The sequence below is a fragment of the Crocodylus siamensis genome, chromosome 9 (assembly GCF_052110815.1).
Source record: "Crocodylus siamensis isolate JL-2025a chromosome 9, ASM5211081v1, whole genome shotgun sequence".
Taxonomy (NCBI): Eukaryota; Metazoa; Chordata; order Crocodylia; family Crocodylidae; genus Crocodylus; species Crocodylus siamensis.
The window spans coordinates 18,889,804-18,905,630 of record NC_143403.1 but is presented as its reverse complement, the minus strand read 5'-3'; the positions used below and the strand labels follow the sequence as shown (position 1 = coordinate 18,905,630).

General features: G+C 41.9%; 1 long non-coding RNA gene across 1 annotated transcript; it reads left to right on the top strand.

Moving 5' to 3' along the window:
• The first annotated feature begins 266 nt into the window (after positions 1 to 266).
• Positions 267 to 14,767, top strand: LOC149857183 (uncharacterized). The gene is made up of 3 exons (XR_016444133.1): positions 267 to 345; positions 908 to 1,018; positions 14,561 to 14,767. It is a non-coding gene; the product is annotated as an uncharacterized LOC149857183 (long non-coding RNA).
• The last annotated feature ends 1,060 nt before the right edge of the window (positions 14,768 to 15,827 follow it).

The window sequence follows — 15,827 nt, the reverse complement described above, 5'->3', positions numbered from 1 at the left end:
GGTTGTGAAGTGTGAAGAAAAGCACAAGCCCAAGTGCTTTGCTGCCCCCAACTAGAGATTTGGGACTAGCACAATCTTCTGGGGAACAAAGGAATCCTGCATCTCGGTTTCACAACCACCACAACTACTCTGCTCTTCTTCCGGCATACTTCTTTGTCCCAGTTGTCATTTATAAAGAAACAAACAACAGTAATACTTGAAGCATGTCCTTCTCCACCCTCCTGACCTTTGGTTTCTATTGCAGATTTCCCCTGTGGTATGTGTAACTTTTATGCAAATATTAAGGATTCACATTTTCAGAGAACCTGAACTTCACTAACTTAATAACAACACTGTTACAGCAAGGTTTGTTGTTTTTTTATCTAATTTACTTTCCCTACTGTTTATGCTAAAGGGGAATGTTGATTTTTTTTTTTTAATGTTTTTAATTCTGTTTATCTGGAAGTTTAAAAAAAACAGTCATGGTGGTCTTACGTTTTGTAGAAGCTTGTTCAGATAACTTAAATCCAGAGCCAAAATTGGTACCTTTTAAGCCCTGGAGCCAAAATAAATCTGGTGTTATCTCCACTAGCTGGTGGAGTTGTACCCACTTATACCAACAATGAATTTGAAGTCAACGGAGTTACACCCTGGATAAATTCAGCCCTCTGGGTTCCAATAATAGATAATTCAACATAGAATAATGCCTGCTAGAAGGAGAAGCTGATTGGCTTTGGCAATCAATAAGTATTTTAACTTAACTCACCAGAAAAATACCTATCCAGATGTTTTTGTTATAAAGTGAACACTGATGTGGCTGAATGCAAAAATGGATGTGGTTAAAATCATGACCAGGACTGGATTAAAGCAATTTGGGGCTATAGATGAATTATATGACCCAGGGAACCAATGCCCTTTTTCCATTTAGACTTCTGTGAGATCTCCTACCTTAGAAGCATAGCCAGTGCTAAGTCCCACCTTGGAGCTTCCCATTTCCTACAGGAAGGAAGGAATTAAAGCAAGGATCCCTAGCATATTAGTAAGTGGAATACATCTTCTTGTATGTGTGAGACAAGCCCATTTGTACTCTTTTCCTTGTGCTATGCTGACTCCTCTACCGTGATGGTGTCACCAGGACCTCTAGAACAGACCGTCTCAGAGCTAACACCCATTTTGACATACAAGGCGCATCTACATGAGATGCTTACTGCGCAGTGACCTAATTACACTGTGCAGTAGGGGTGTGCAAAATAGGCCCTATTCAATTCAGATTTGAATTTAGCCTGAATCAGGAACAGTGATTCAATTAGTTGATTCGGATCACTGTCCCTAATTTGATTCAACTGAATCCAAATCTGAAGATTCAATGCTGGTTCGGAGAATAGACACAGCTTTAAATCCTTTTTCTACATACCTTGAGGTACCAGGTGTGGCGCGTGAATGCTGCAATGTTGGGGCAGATGGAGCTTCCCACAGGAGCGTGGGCCTACCCCCCCAACATGCTCAGCAGTGAACCTGGAAGTGGACCGGGGGTCCAGAAGCACTTTCAGTCCACTTCCAGGTCCACTGGGAAGTGCACCAGGGGACTCCTTGCACCCCTCCCAGCTCAGCGATCAGCTGCGGGGGGACCCCACGTGCCTCCCTAGACCCAGAAGGCATCAGTTGCTGAGCCGGGGGGGGGGGGGGTTCGTTCCCTGGCGGACCCAGACGTGAACCAGAAGTGCTTCTGGTTCACTTCCAGGTCTGCTGCCGAGCTCACTGGGGATCTCCCTGCACTCTTGTGGGACGCTTCATGTGCTCCACCATCGCAGCATTCATGAGCCTTCTGGTACCTTGAGGTATGTAGAAAAAAACATTTAAAGCTGTGTCTATGGCCGACGTGTCAAATCTTTCCAAATCTCTCCGAATCGATTCGGAGGGTTCTGATTTGATTAGGAGAAATTAACAGGTCTCCTGATTCAATTCAGATTCAGAGATTTGGCCACCAAATTGGGCCAAATCTCCGCCAAATCGAATCAGCGACTGAAGCTTCACACCGTCCTACTGTGTACCGTTCAAAAACCATGCTAATAACTTACTGTACAGTGTTATTAGGCTACTGTGCAGTGAGCATCACAAAAAAACCATGTGCCGGCATTACTGCACAGTAAATGTAGTTACTGTGCATTCAGTTAGTATTTTATTAAAGAATTACTAAACTAAATGTGCAGTAACTACTGTGCATTAAAGAACATGTAGATGCACTCACTGGGTACTTTACATCTCTCTGAGGCATTTTTTCAGGCTCTTTCCAGATTCAAGCAGACATCAGTTGCATCGAGGTCACTTTTTCTTTTCTTTTTTTTTTTTGTTCCATGTCCAGGGCAGATAAGAAATTTTGTTCTGGTGAAGGAAATCCAGGTAAAGAAAGCTAAGTTTCATCATGTCTCCCAGATGCAGTTTATGTACAGAACTATCATGCCTATGACTTAACTAGTCCTGACTATAACAAATAATAATGGGTCTGATCTTGCTTTCATTGCACTTTCAACTCTGCCATCGACTTCAGGATACATCTGAGTGCATGGGGAATGAGGGATCAGATCTAGAGTTTGAAGTTATGCATCCTAAAATAGAGGGTAATCACACCTTATATGTCAGGGTTTAAACTGACTGTCACAGTGCCTGGAAGGGATTCTACTTCCTGGCATAATTGTCCAAGTGCTCTGAAGGCTTAAAGAGCTTCCATTTTAATGAAGCATTAAGTATAAGTTACTGCCAGACACAAGGTCCTGGACTGGGAAGAACAATACTATATTTCTATATAGCAAATATTCCTAAATTCAAATACACTGTATTATTTCTATATACCGCATTAATTAATACGCTCTGTTTTATACACAAAACTGCTTTATTTTATTTTTCTGACACATAGGGGAAGAGATAACAGAAAGATGTACTGGTTTTTATTTTAAACAGAGTATATTCTATATATTATCCTCTCAAGCAATTGAATAAATATCACAGGCTTTATAGATCTGGTAGCCTTTCCAGTGAACAACGCAGCAGTCATGCTTCACAGAAAAGGGATAACATCCTAGAGTGCAGCTGATAAGAGCAACAATTTACAAAGCAAGAGATCTGTTATGCAGTGAAAGCTTTATTACCATGACTTGATGTTACATCTACAACACATAAGGGTTAATCATTGCAGCAGTTTGCAGCTGGTTTGTGCTCTCAGGGGAGTCATAGCAATAGACTTCTGTGTGTAAGACAAGGTCAGCTTTCCTATCCCTGGGTCAGTGGGTCATGTGATAACAGAACTCTGAAACTTAGACTCCTAAGAGACACAGGTGCCAAACCCATTTTGTGGTCTGTTGTAGAGCTCTTCCTGTGGTTTTTATTCTACTACATAAAAACACATACATAGCTCTGTGGTATATAATTGGATGGAGAGTTTTCAGAGCTACCCATCAGTGTAAGTTTTCTGTGGCAGCAGTGGGTTCATAAGATTGCTGGGTACATGTAACATTTCACGGGAGACTTGTTCTTAGTGGACTGAGACAACACAGCACTAGGTGCTGAGAATAATGGCCAAAGCTCATGTGAATTGTTCAAAGGGTCTCAACGGTTTCAAGGAGACTGCTCTGTCCAGCAGGACTGGACCTTAATATTTTATTAATATTTATCTCCTATTGCTGCAACAGAAAAAAAATCAAATAAGCAAAACTTTAATCCTCAAATGCAACTGTAATCTTCAGATTGGTTAGGCTTATCAAAGAGCTAATATTTATTTTCAAAGACAGGCTGCTAGGAATGATCAGCCAAAATGGAAACCTATAAGTGAAGGGTTGTAAGTTTATTGGACAGTATTGTCTATATTTATAGTTTCTGCTTAACCCATATTTCTGTTTTTATATGCATGTGTCAAAAATTAATATATGGCAAACTTCACCAACAGTTTTAAGAGATCTTAAAATATAATAAAATCAATAAATGATGTTCTGGCATAAATGTTTCTGTAGCTGAGGGTGGTCAGGTTCAAAGGGCAAGTTCTGACCATTTCTCTTTCCCGCCCTGCTGTTGGAGTAAGACCCTCCCCTCAACTTCAAATCACTAGGGAGAGGGTAATTTAAGCTATACTTGATGTAACCTATACATCACTGTCTCCTGCACCAGCTTTAAAATTAAACTCTGATGTACAAAGTTAAACAAAAATGAGATAAAAATTGGCAGGGGTTGAAGAGGGTCAAAGTAGTCAAAACACAAGGTAGACTATTGCTTCTTTTGATTTATGTTATTCTGTACACTAAAAAAAAATAAAATTATAACTCTCACTGAGACCTTTTTTTCATTGAGAATAACACATTCCTAATTTGTTTTCTATAGACTTACTGTACCTTTGATCTGGGAGATGAAGAAATGTAATTTTTTTGTGGGGGAAGGACCTGAGGGGGCATGTCTCTAGTTGCAGACAGAATACTACAATTTCAAAAATATATATTCTTCGTAACATAAAAAGCAATTGAAAATAATCACTGCATATTTTTGGTTAAATTATAATTGACACTATATCAATACATTTGTCCAGATTTGTGACTTTTTAAAAAACAGATCATACTACCCATATACCACAACCTCACTATATAGCAGTGTCCTGTGAATGTTACCTTTTGAATTTTATACATACCTATCTTCCAGTTTCCCACTAGCACTGCAGCACAGAAAAAGCAGCCAAACAGAGAGATCCTTTAAAACTGATTCAAGAAAGTCCTTGCAAGAAGTGATGAATTTTTGACGCTGTAAGCAAGGCATCTACATCTTGACAGACTTAAGAGTGAGTGTGTAGACTGCAAGCAAAGTCATTTGGGATTGTAATCCTTCTTCTCAATAATATGACAATGAAATCAAATACACTCCAATGGAAATCAAATAAAATAGTTCTACACCAATCCAGTGGGGGATAAAAGAGTTCTACTGACTAATTTACTACACTAATGAGAAAATGAAGAGTCCAGGCTTTAAAAAACCAGCGCACAATTTTGAAATGCTGATCTATATGTTAAAACACAGTAGTTACTTTTTAAAGGTTTGTTGTCTTCTGAAAGCAGAGCTGTGGGCCAATTAAGCATAGCAGTTATGCAGGTGCTTAATGTTCAGCATGTGAACAGAACTTAATTTCAGTTGGATTAGTAGCAAGTTAAAGTTAGGGATTTAAGTAACCACTTGAATATGGCCTTATATGCAAGGAAGATCAATATGTTTTACAAATACCTTAAGTATGTCCAATGTAGTTTAATAAATCTACAAGGATCCTGGTTTTGTTATTTTGAAAGTACAATTTCATTAATGCTTTAACAATAAAGATGAAGATAATTTAGCTGACGACTATTTGCCATTTCATGTGAAGAGTTTATTTTGTTTAGTATATTTTTATAATGAAAGCCTAAGCTGCACCTAAGCAAAATACACTTTGTTTATGAGACCGTCCAGGACAGGTCTTCACAGACATGCTTAACAGATACATTTTGGGAAACAATGGATATGATAAAAGATCGAAAAACGTAATATCCTCAAATACATAGATGTTGAATGTTAAAAAATCCAAGTAACCTAATCAAGCTTATCTGTGCTACTAAACAGGAAAAAGGCATATTTTTAGGGGGAGGAGTTTGGTTGCTTTTTGTTGTTGTTTGTTTGCTCGCTTTTTTGAGGAGTGAATGCTTAAGGAGTGAATTATCCATTCTTACCAGGTTCCTATTTTGCTGTATCATTGAAAATTCTTCATTCAGGTTTTCAGATGCACAGCTCCATTTTGTTGTGCAGTATAAAAAGAATATGGTTAGTAAGGGTGATGTCCAGGGATTTGGGTTTTCCTTTCACTACAGGAAAATGCAGTAAAACCCAGATTTTCTTATTTTAAGGGAAACGTGGGAAATGGTAGGTTTCCCCTTGCAGGCTGGTGGGAGGGAGGAGGGTGTTCAGGCAGGGGATGCCATGTGCAGCCTGGAGAGCAGCTTCCCACAGGTAAGTCTGGTGGCAGAGGTGGGTGGGATTGGGGCCTCCATAGTGAGGGAGGGAGGGAGGAAGTTGGACAGGGTTGGGGCTGAGGTTGCTGCCCAGCTGGGGCAGCGCATGGGGTTGGGGACCAGGGCCAGGAGCAGAATGGAGCCATGGGCAGCTCATCCAGGGGGTGAAGGGGGCAGCACGTGGCTGGCTCCCCGCTGCTGTACACACTCCTGGGGCATGGTGGGCACATACCCCCAGATGTGTGTGGGAGTGGGCACAGGTTGCCCACTGCAGGCTTGAGCTCCCCACCCAACTGCCTTCCCCCTGTGGCTTCCACAGCCTAGTGTGCAGGACCTGGTGGGGCAGGGCAGAGCAGGACTGGGTGGGGAAGCTCATTGCTGCTGGTTGCTCCATGCCACCGTGGCAAAGTGGCCCCTGCCCACCCAGCAGCAGTCGGGGAAGCACAGAGTTGTGCCCCTTGCTGATGCCAAATGGGCAGAGGGCACCTCACCATGGCAGTGTAGAGCTCCCAGTGGCAGCAACAAGCTTCCCTGCCTCGTCCCACCCAGTGGACTGCAGAGGCCCAGGGGGAGGGCAGAGGGTGGAGAGCCCCGAGCCTGCAGCAGGCAGCCCACATCTGTTCCCCACCGACAGGCTCCGCTCTGACTGTGCCACTCATGAGGAGGCTCCACACTTTGCTGCAGCAGCTGCCACCTCCCATAGGCAACAGCCAGGGCTTGGGTGCTGCTGCAGGGTACAGGGGGCTGTAGACCCAGGTCCTGGCCCTGTAGCCCTGGCAGCTGGGGGCCTCTGGCAGGGCTATGGGGGGCTGGGGGCTATGGCTGGCGAATGAGGGACATTGGCAATGGGCAGGGCTCTGGCGGGGGTGGGGGGGGAGCCGCAGCTGGATCTGCGTCCTGTTAAGTGAAGGGGGCAGGAAGTGCTCTGATTTTCCATGATAAAAAACCCCAAATCAAACACCTAAATGTATAAGTATTTTGAATTTATTTTATTATAGTGATTGAGGCACTGGTAGGTTTCCAAATGGCTTTAAAATTGTAAATATATAAATAAAACAGAGTTCAACTGATACCTATATATATAGTGGCATTGCTTTTTTTGTCATGGAAAAAAATAAATTTTGGAGTTTTAAATCAGAGAATTTGTGTTTTTATCAGAAAAATTGCAATTTTTAAACAGAGAAAACCAGGATGCCTGGTGATGTCTTTGCTGATTTACCCTTGCAACAATTAGGAGTTCTTCCTTGGGCAAATGTGTGGAATGGAAAATGGACTGATCGATTCTTTGTTGTACCAAGTAGTTGATTACAAGTAATTGATTCATTTTACAACTCCTGTACCATGTGTAGTGCTGTGTAGTATTCTCCTAGACTAGGATGTGTCAGGGATGCTTTAACATGCCTATTCACTAGGGGCCTGATTCAAAACTCATTAAAAATTGGTGGACAGATTTTCACCGACTTCAGTGGGCTTTGAATCGGGCCCTTGCTGTACATCTGACTCTGAAGCTGAGATATTTTAATTTCAATACAATTATCAGTACGAGCTTCTCAGTTCATTTCACTGCCTTATATTGTAGATTCTTAGTACAAAGTAGCTGTATAGAGTGAAATTCACCCCTGCGTAGATTGCCAGCACAAGGCCTATGCACTATTTAAGTGCTAATTAAGCTTCAAGCCCATTTATCACCAAGATACACAGCTTGCCAGAATTATACATCTGAATGTACTTCAACCTCCTAGCCTAGCTGAATGACTGCATAGCACAGCCACACCCTGCTCCACACACTGGTACAGAACTGAGTCTATAATCTAATACAAGTACTCTAAAAATTAGTATTCATTGGGAGTGAAGTTCACAGTGTACAGAGCTACAGCAAAAGGCCTATGCACCATTTAAATCCAATTTATACTCCAGGGCACCTTTGATCTGAATTGTGCCCTGTTTTATTAAATTATGATAGAAAGACTGTCATATCAGGTATCCTGAAGCTGATGACCCTAGCGTGAAAGCCCACTCTAAAATAATCATTTACGATAGTAGTATATTTGATTTCAATAGGATGACAGGCGAATATAGACTACTTGCCTAACCAGGGTTTGTAGGATCAGGCATGTTACATAAACCAAATGACTTCCAAATATCCATCTAGTGCAGCAAAGAGCTGCTCCCTTCTGGTGGACAGATTTTCACCGACTTCAGTGGGCTTTGAATCGGGCCCTTGCTGTACATCTGACTCTGAAGCTGAGATATTTTAATTTCAGTACACTTATCAGTACAAGCTTCTCAGTTCATGTGACTGTTGGGAGGGTGAAGGAAGGGCCGCGTAGTGCCATTAGTAACTTGCAGTTTAATACTGTTCTTGAATGGCTGGCAACTAAGTTTATTTTTGTAGATTTCCAGCTATCAACTTCAGCCATGCCCTTCCATTTTATACTTCCCCTCCGTTCTTTCTTGCTTTGCTCTCCTCTTCCCTTGCCCTCACCCTACAGCTCATAATTCTCCCTCTGTCTTTAAATGCTTGTTCTTTAAAACATCCAAGTCTTCATGAAAGGTGCTCAACTAGTAGGCAGGAAGATGCAAATCCCCCACCAAACTGGGGCAGGTGCTGCAGAGTGGCCGGCATCTCTACACTACACCACCAATGTGCCTTGCTTCTGCTCCAAACGGCTCAGGTCAGTCTCCATGCTCATTTACTCTTTATATGTCCCAGTTTAGCTGGGATGCTCCCAGATTTCAGAGGCCAGTCCCAGCTGGCTGTTAAGAATTATAATGGAAATGCAGGGGCATGGGCCACAGTCTGGCTAAAAGTCAGAGCAGTGTGGAGCGCCTTTCAGGAGGGCAGGTAGGCAGGCACTGCTGATTTGTGCAAGGATGGGGGAAGCAGGGGCAGTGTCCCAGATTTCCCCATGGCCAGCCTAATTCTTTGGCTTCTCCGCTCAAGGATGACACTAAGGGAGCTTCGGTCTGCTAAATGCCTGATGATTAGGGATTTTCATTTCACATAGGCCAAGAAAACAGCATAGAGACATCAGCTTTTGGACAAACTGGATCTGAGCCAGTTTTCTAAAAGGGAAATATCTCCATATCCATTAATAGGGACCTACCTAATTCATGGAGGCTGCCTCTGTATTTCATGGTCCCGGTGTGGCTTTGAGCACCATTTTTACTGCAAAGCACAGAGCGCACCTCCCCTCCTCCCTGGCTCTGAATGGCCAACGGGGCTCAGAAGTCCCTCCCCTCCCTGGAGATTGACAGATAGCCCCCTTCTTCCTCCCTCCATGCTCCAGGATGCCAGGGCTTTCTACCTTTTCTGGTTGCAACTGCCTTCCTCCCTTCCCCCCACTGGCTTGTTGCTGTTTTCCCACTTTTTCATGGTCCACATGCTTTCTCATGGGGACCAGAACTTTTTCAGGGGGACCTCTAAATTTGTTGTTTCTGTGAAAACCGCAAAATCATGAATTTGGCAGGTCCTTACCTATTAGCAACCCCATAAACATCGCTTGTTCTCTTTTTCTTTGCCCAGTTGTCTTTCTTGCACCAGGTTACCCGGCTCTGTGGGCAAGATCCAGGTTGCAGGCCATGTGTTTGATACCCCTGCCTTAGGTAACACAGTAATGACCAGTGATTGCTATCTAAAAAATGTATGAACCCAGAATTAATTTATTCCCCAGGACCAGAGAAGCTCTGACTAGCGAAAATATTTATGGGTTACACATGTTGATGGGTATAAATATTTTATCCACCATTAAAATACTAGGCCTGAAACACCATAGTTTATTTCCAGAGACACTCTTAAGTGCAGTTTTGTGCAACTCCCATGTTATGAAGAATCATATAAACTGCACAAATTGAAATGAGTCTAATTTAAACATTTTGTAGTATTCTAGAGTGAGAATACATTTGTTCCTCATGGTCTTCTAGCTCAGCCTCAGTGGCTTGGACTTCATGGATGTGTTTCACAAATACCGCAAGTGAAATAAGAATGTCCTAGTTTCTACAGGCTTCCTTTCATTGCAGTGTAAAGCAGTAAAAGCAAAAGCAGTTTGCTAAGAATCCTTCTGTAGCAGGCCCTTGAACAAGATGACTGTTTCTAATAAGCAACAGCTGTCGTTGTAGTTTTACTAGTCAAGTGATTCATGTCTTTTACTCAGAAATGATAAGTGGAACAAATGTTTACTTAGATGTATAACAGAGGAACAATTGAAAAATACTAGACTGTCAAATAGAAATATTTTCCTGTTATCTGACCTTTAACAAGTAGTCTGAACTAGTCATATGATGTTAATTGGTAGGCTTATGTATATTTTTGAGTCAAGAGTCAGGGCTCTGAATAAAATAGAGCAGCAGAGGGTTCAATACATATGGGTTTGTGAGGGTACCCAGTCACTGGTTCACAGGACTTGGCAGTGGACCTGCAGGCTCTCTTGGGTTTCTATACAGATCTGAATGACCCAGAACTAACCATCAAAGCTGCTTTCACTTGATGTCATTTCCGCTGGGACCTTGGGGACCTCCCTTCTGCCTTCAGAATCATTAGGATACTCTTCTATTTCATTGTCTTTGAGAAAAAAGACGTGTGTGGTCTATTGTCTCTCCAAGACCTTACATTGTTTTCTAAGGAGAGCAGATTCAGTGAGGAAGAACAGCCCTGTCATACTGTAGCAGATTTGGGGCTCTGTTCAGTGGCAAAAAAACTTCATAATCTCTACTACATTATTTTCAAAAACCTCAATAGCTACCTGATTAGAACCCAAAGCATCTGCACCTCCAAGCTGAACCTAGAAGCTGTTTTACTCCTGCTGCTGCGTTGTGAAGGTAGGAGGTGAATCACTGGTCAGGCAGCCTGTAACGATCCTGCAGGAAATACCGAGTGACTGGCACCTCCCACGCTAGGAGGGTGGAATGTGAGTAGGGCAAAGAACGGTAAACAGACAGAACGTAGAAGCTGTTGCTCTTGGGGGAGGTCACAAAGTGTGGACTCTTGAGCTTCTGCTGATCTTTTCCAATAAAACAATGCTTGAACCCAGTCAGGTTTTTGAAAGGTTCCATATGTGTTGCCCTAACGATGAACTGGGATTGGTCAGTGAACAGTTTTCAGATCCAGACAGGGCCAGATTATGACAGGGTGGGGCCATAAGCTAGGGGTCCCCAACCTTTCTATGCCAGGGCCCAGCAAACTGCAGAGCACTGTGCGGAGCCCCACGGCCGGATTTTCCAGCGGAACAAAGGTAAACTACCTCCACCCCTGGGCAGGAGGGTGGGCAAAGCCTCAACCACGGCTGCCACGGGCCCTATGGGAGGAGCTGTGGCCTCTCTGCCTGGCTCTGTGAGGCCGCAGTTTGTCGGGCCGCAGTCAATTCTGGCCTCTCGTAATGTGAGGCCCTAAGCTGCAGCTTTCTTAGCTTGCGCCTAAATACAGCACTGGATCCAGGTCTTGATTTGCTTTCCCTGGGTAGGTACAGATGTTAAGGAAGGTTAGGAGGAAGGTGAAGTTAGGCGGAGATTAGATGGAGTTAAAAATGGCCACCCAATCTAAGGTAAGTTGGCATGGGGGCTGCTGGGAGGGCTTCGGGGGGGCAAGTGGGGTCTGCAAAGGGGTTGAGGGATTGGCAAGGCTTTAGGGATGATCAGGGGGTTTGTGGGGGGGGTGTTATCCTCCTTCAGACCAGGGGCTATTTTTAATTCCTAACCCCGCCCCCCGTCAGGCCCTAGATGAACTACCACCCTCAATGAACCAACTCCCTCTGATCTTGTATGCTCCTCTCCCCACCATGACTTACTTCCTTGGCTCCTGGCACTGGGAGCAGCTGGAAGGATGGGCTGTTTGGTGGGTGTTTGGTGGGTTCGGGGCTGGGGGGGGTAGAGGTTGTCCATCTGGGAGTGGGGTGAGAGATCAGGGAGCTAAAAATAGCCTGCTGCCAGGGGCTGTGGTAGGAAAAGCCCAGCCCCGGGGCTGGGGCTAGCAGCTGGGGCTGTGTTTAGAAATGTACAGAAGTTCAGTTAGATCAGTCTCACCAAACCCAATCTAAGTTAGACTACCTCTGAGGTAGTTAACTTTAATCAGGTCAGATATATTTAGACTGATCTAACCTCAGTACAGTTCACGCTTCGATCCACCTCACTAGGGATCAAAGTGTAAGGTCCACACCTGGGTGAACTAAGTTAGATTGGGTGGCCATTTTTAATGCAGTCTAACCTCCACCTAACCTCCCCATGTCTATATGTACCCCCTGTGTGCTCAGTTTAGGCTTGAGTTTGTTGACACTGAAATCTCACAGCCTGAAGATAGCTGACATCTCACAAGATAAAATATTTTCCTGTTATATATTGGTCTACAACTGAATCAGATCTGAAAAACAAGCTTCTGTCCCTTTGGGATCTGACAAAAATAAATACGCAGGCTTGTATTTAGGGGGTTAAATTCAATCCCCAACTGCTCTTCAAATTCTGGAGTTCAAATTTTATGAATTAATGCAATCATTAGAAAAAGGGCAAGGAGATATCTAAATACATCCCTTTGTTTTTGAAAACTTGAAAGTATTATAGACTTTATAGAGAATTTTCCCCAACCTCTTAAAGTTTAAAGATCATCTATTTACATCTGAGCTTTCTTTCCATCTGCTTTTATTACTAGAAAAACACAACCAGGTTGAAATTCCCTATATTATCTTAAATGAAATCAGCTGGACTTTTTTTCCAATTTGCCTCCGGCTTTAGTGAAAAATCTTATCAGAATACTAGTACGGTAAAGCAGGCTCCCCTTTATGAAAACATTTTTGTTTTTAGTAATAATTCCTTTTTCATCTGCGGAAAACACAAAGTGTGGTACATTGGACTTGGATATATAGCATGGATTCAGAAACTGAAATTGCAAATTTATCATACAATGCTCTTTTCCTTTTATACTTAATTCATGTCAGTATTGCTTATTAATGATTTTATATGTATACATGCATGACATTCTTCACACACAGTATTTAGCAGGCATGTAAAAAATGTGTCTATGACAAAAGAGAAAAATAGGGACTGTAATTCTTTAATGTTTAAGAAAACTGGCCCAGTTGTAAACTTTGAGGGAAGTCTTGTTTTCAGATTAAATTAATCATATTTCTATTAAAACTGTCAATCAATAAACCTTAAAAATCAGCATTCAGGAAAGGCAATTCTGATAGGAGTAATAATTCATTTTTTACGATTCACTCTTTTGTGGGCGGAAGGATGGTCTTGTAATTAAGGCCCTGGGCTCCGGAGAGTTGGGTTCATTTTCTGGCCCTGCCAAAGACTTCCCATGTGATCTCAAGCAAGTCTCTCAGGAGGAGATTTTTAAAGGCACAAAGGGCAGGTACGTTCTGTTGAGTTACCAGGTATTCGATGTGTGTATGCCTTTGAAAACTCACCCCTTAAGCTCAGCACCTTGATTTCTCACCTGTAAAGCGAAGGCGGTATGTTCTCTTTCTCCCACTCTTTATTTGTCTTATTCATTTAGACTGCAAGCTTTTTCACACTAAACCTGCTTTTTGCTGCGTCTCTTTCTCACCCAAGAGTATCCTAATCTCACTTAAAGCCTATGGCACTACCAAAATAGAGATAAATAGTTTAACCTGCACCCCCCCAAAAAAACAACAGCTCAACTGAGCCTCGTTCTTGAGGTTTATTCAAACAAAGTATTTTTTTTTAAGTGAGATGATCAAATTACCCTCACAGCATGGATTTTGACATGGATGTAGACTAACTGAGTCACTGGAGGACTGAGCAGGTGCGTTGTTCTAATTATACCCTCAGTCTTGTGAGGAAGGAGCAAACTTCCCAGTTGCTTCCCTGGTGGAGGAAAGGTGTTATCAGCCATCATCAAATAAGAGGGGAAAACAAGGACAAGGCACCTGATGGGAGTAGTAGGAGGGGAAGGGGGTGATAGAGAGAGCGAGAGAACACATTCATAATCATGTTACTAATCTTTAGAAAAATCCACTCCAAGCCATTCAAATGCCTCTTATAAATACTCGCTTCATGTATCTGTGATGAATAACCCTTCACTACAGTGGGCCACACACATCCCTTTGTTAACATTTTCTCTTTTATGATCTTATAGGGAAAGATATTCATCTGGATAAATACAACTTTATTTATTTATTTATGAATTAATCAAGGACAGGTACATTAGGAGATAGGATGCAAACAATACTGCATGTAGGTTTATATCACCTTATACCATTTCCCTAGGGAAATATACATCTTCTTTCAGGAGCATAAATGGACATTTCTATAAATTGCAACTACTTGTATGCATGTAATATGCTATATTATTCATCTTTGTATTCCAGGTGAATCCAGACTAGACTACCAGCCTCTAGGGGAGTCTGTTTCATATAATTATCAGTATTCAAAGAATGATTGTAGATGTTGTAGCTTAACAGCGGGTGAATGGTCCTTATCTGAATATTAAATAAAGTGCAACCAGGTTTCTAGGTTATTTTTGACTAAATGTTTGCAGAGTCATTAGTGAAACCATGCAGTTCCACCCCCTATTTTTCTTACAGAGAAGTTTTGCTTTGATTTAAATTTCTTTACAGGAGAAGTTCCTCGTCTCCTTTTCCTGTGAACTATCCCCCAGTTGGGCTACCGGTGCTGACTGACAAGAAAACTGATTTATAAGTAGAGTCCTGAACCTTAATTTATATCTCCAACAATCAGAATGGCAAACGGAGGAGCAAGAAGGGAAAAGCAGCTTAACATTTCCTATGCAGAGACATCCAAGTTCTGAATATTAAAAGTGTGATTTTTTTTTCTCCTTAAAAAAAAACAGTACCTTTGTCTCTGTGAGTTCAGAGTAGTCCTGCTCTGTGTTGCCATTCATTTTCTTTTTTGCATGATCAGGGAGAATAGTTTTCATAACAGTCTTTAGCTCCTACACAGAAAAGAAATTAGATTTATTTCACTTTAAAACTGTTTTAGTGTTGAGTAAGCAGCATGAAAGTGGATGTTATGTAGATTTAGTTGTTGCTAGATGAAAGGAAATTAGTGGAAGAAGAACAACAATAAAGAACAAACTTTTCCCTGAAACCTCAAAGAAACAAAAGCAGAGTAGAAAGAGAATTTTAAAAAAGTGTTCAGAGAGAAGACCTACTACTAAGTTAATTGTAGGATTTGGAGCAGTAGGGAACAAGGGGAAATCATAGGCTACCTTTTACACAGTGAATGTAAAGTGTACACCATAATGTGGCCCTGATTCTATTTGGGAGCTATATACTGCCAGGCCTGATTTACTCTGCAGCAGTTGTCTGTATAGGGCAGTTCCTCAGCTGGTATAAATTGTCATGCTTTCATCAAAGACCATTAATGTCAGCTGAGGATCAGCCCACCTAAACTCTATAGCAATTTGGTTGAAAATCTCTACATTTGTGACAATTTTGTAATAATTTATTACATGGAGGTTTTTATTAGGTGCAATATGAAAAATAATAGAACAATCTATAAGGTTTTATATTTTATATAAAAATCAATTGGTTTTATGCTATGATACATTTTGAGTTTTCAATAAACCGCAGATTGTCATCTGTAGGTTTTAGAGTTCATACCTGTCAGAGCTATTGTTGCAGACTTCTGCAGACTCAGGCAGACATCAGTGCAGCTGCTTACACTTGCTTCATCTTATTTTTGCAGCCAGGAGGTCTAGAAACACACTTTTAAAAACACACTTTTTAATAAGTTTGGAGCATTTTTCAGACAGGGTGAATTCTTCAGCAAATTGTACAGTGACAGTCTCAGGGAACACAGGGTCCTGACTATACCTATCAATGTCAAGATAGTTTACAGATTCACAGAAGTTTAGGGCTAGAA